This window comes from Belonocnema kinseyi, chromosome 5 (assembly GCF_010883055.1).
Source record: "Belonocnema kinseyi isolate 2016_QV_RU_SX_M_011 chromosome 5, B_treatae_v1, whole genome shotgun sequence".
NCBI lineage: Eukaryota > Metazoa > Arthropoda > Insecta > Hymenoptera > Cynipidae > Belonocnema > Belonocnema kinseyi.
In genome coordinates this window covers 113,597,378-113,600,531 of record NC_046661.1, presented here as the reverse complement: position 1 = coordinate 113,600,531, position 3,154 = coordinate 113,597,378, and positions in this window count along the sequence as shown.

Sequence of the window (3,154 nt, the reverse complement as noted above, 5' to 3'; positions counted from 1 at the left end):
TAGAGCTCCAAGAAGATTATGTTGAAAAATAAAAAAAAATTTACCCAAAAAAAATTGTTTTTATACTTCATTCTAAGGACTTATTGAACTACCCTCGTAATAACTCAAATCAATCGAATATTACTTGGATTTTTAAAAAACATTCCCTAAAACATTTCAGATCCTTTGGAATCTCATTTGGTGACTCGCATCAATGGAATATTCTCTGTAATTTTTTAAATATGCTGAAATAGTTGAAATTATTTGAAATCTTTGAAGAACCTTAAAACTGTTTGAGGCTCTTGAAAATTCCTTGGAATTTTTCAAAGTACAATAAAATCTTTCAACTCCTTTGAAATGTCACTTAGTTATTCAGATCAATTGAAAATTTCTTTAAATTTTTTAAATACCCTAAAATATTTTGAATCCCTTGAAAATTAATTTATTTCTTTTATTCGGAACCACCATCCTATGAGCCTATAACGCCCCTTGAAAATTGACTTTAGAGGGTCCTTTACCGGACGGTGTCAGATACTGACAGATTATTAGTTCCAAACGCCACTAAACTGTCAGAATGCTAGTTTCACAAATAATCACCGAATAACGCACAATGTATTCTCTAAACATACAGTACATCCACACACCCACGCACATAGATTATATATATATATATTTATAATCTTTTATGGGTAATAACTCAGAATTTTCGTTGGTTATGGAAAAAAGTTTCAGACAAAAGGTGAAGAGAGCAGGGGATTCAACTACTGGTATTAATGACCTTGACCTTGAATTAGATTTTCAAGGTAATTTGAAGGTCAAAGTGGTTTTTTATAGCAGCCCCTACTTTTGGGCCAGATTTGAAAAGAGCGGTAAATTTTACGTTTAAAATTATATTTTTATAAAGATCATGGCAAGGCTGAATGCAGAGCTAGGCAAAAAATGTTTTGAAATAGAATTTCGAATACATTTAAAAAATTGTGTTTTACAGTTGAGGTATTTTGTGTATTTTCTTGAAAATACATTCTAATAACAGCATATAAAAATTCTATCATAAGTCTAGGAATTTCATGGTCCAAGAGTGGGAGTAAAAAGACTGACAAAAAAGGGGCCCCATTTTAAGGGGGGTGGGAAGGGGGGCAATAGATTCCTGGAGTACGTAGAGATGCAGAGTAGAGATCTGTGAAGCATAAAGGTGCGCAGGGCACAAAAGTGGTACATAAGACTGCACAGTAGATACATACGATATGTCCGGATGCGCCGTAGGTATTTATGGAACATATAGGTGCGCAGTAGATACTTATGGGGCATAGTGTTACGCAATATACTTTTGTGATAAGCTAGTCTACGTAGTAGACCCCTGAAATGCTCAGGGCTCAGTAATAGTCAGTTATGGTACACAAGACTGCGCCGCTCTAAACACTACAGGGTTCTAATGCGCAGCCATGCGAATCACAGGACTCAGCTACGCAGCCCTGCACAACAAAGGTATTTGCTGCGCAGGCATGTGTATCACAGAACTCTACTGCGCATCTGAACGTATCCCATAACGATGCAGCGTATCTGTACGAGCCAGGTGACTCTCATGAGTACCTCTACACATCAGAGGCCTCTAATGCGCATCCTTGTGTACAGTGTATATCCACTGCGCAGTCCGACATTTATTAGGCCTTTATTGTACACACTTGTACGCCAACGTGTCTACCGTGCATCCCTACGATCTTCAGAACTTACTGCGCATCTTGACGCATTGTAAATCTCCAATGCGCAGCCTAATAGACTAGAGGAATATGCTGTGTAGTCTAATGTACCACATAATGATACTGCGCATATCTATGTACCGTGTTGAAGGATTCAAACATCTTCTTCCCATAAATTGATTTTCCTTCTTTCCTCTCCCAAATGGTCTCTTCTCTCTTTCTCCCTAATCTGTATTTTCAAGAAAATACACGAACTACCTTAACTATAAAATACAATTCTTACATCATTATTATTATTACACCATTAAGCCATTTATCATTCGGGGTAGACGTGACTCTCTCGGTAGGGGGAAGGAGTAGTGTGTGAAAGGGATAGAGAATTTTAAGATTGATCCAGAATTCTTATGTTATTTAAGTAAATAACACGTTCGTTCCACAACACTGCTCCGACCCAGGTTGCTGATCAATCTCTCTAGCAATCACCCCAAGCGAAGAACCTCACGAAGTCGTTATGGTAAGGTTCCCCACTTGGGTCCATTAGTGGCCAAGGTCTTTTGTTTCAGACGTCATTCACTCTACTGACACTCTTTTTATTAACTATTTGCCGCCATAGTTTCCTGTCCTGGCATACTTTTCTAGCTTCATTTATGTCCATGCATTTTTTCATGCAGGCTCTCGTGTTTCTGTGACTTCTTATGTCTCTTCTAACTAGGGTCTCATTCACACATTCTAACCATTCTTTCCGCGGTCTACCTCTGGACACGCTGCCATTTACTTTACCTTGATACACTAGTTTCGTTAGTCGTTCATTTGGCATTCTCTCAACATGTCCGAACCATCTTAACCGATTTCTTTCCCATGTGTCTACTAGTGTCTCTTCTGCACCACATTATTTTCGAATTACTTTGTCCATCAGAGTTTCCCCGCACATTATGCGCATGAATCTCATGTCAATTGCGTTAACTTTAGTCTTATCTTTTTCTTGATAAGTCCATGTCTCGCTACCGTATAGTACAGTCGGTACAAATATAGAGTTATGTATTGCCATTTTAGCTTTATTTGATATATTTTTACTTCTGATAAGGGGACCTGCTCTACCAATAACTTTCTTACCTTCGTTTATGCGTCTATCTAATTCCTCATCTATCTTCCCGACCCTAGTAAGTAAACTACCAAGGTATACAAACTTATTAACTTGTTCAAATGTCTCATCATTTAATAAAATATTGCATAGTGTTTTCTCACTCTTTCCTTCAAACACCATAGTTTTTGTTTTATTTGCGTTAATTTTGAGGCCTATGCTCTTCATGCTTGCATCTAGTTTATTCAGCATTCTTTGTAAGTCTTCGATAGACTCTGCTATAACAACCTTATCATTTGCGAACGCTAACCCACGTACCCTTACTGTTTCGAGAGCCACACCCTCTTCGTCGAAAAGAGCCATTCTTAAACACTTGTCAATAAATAATATAAATAAC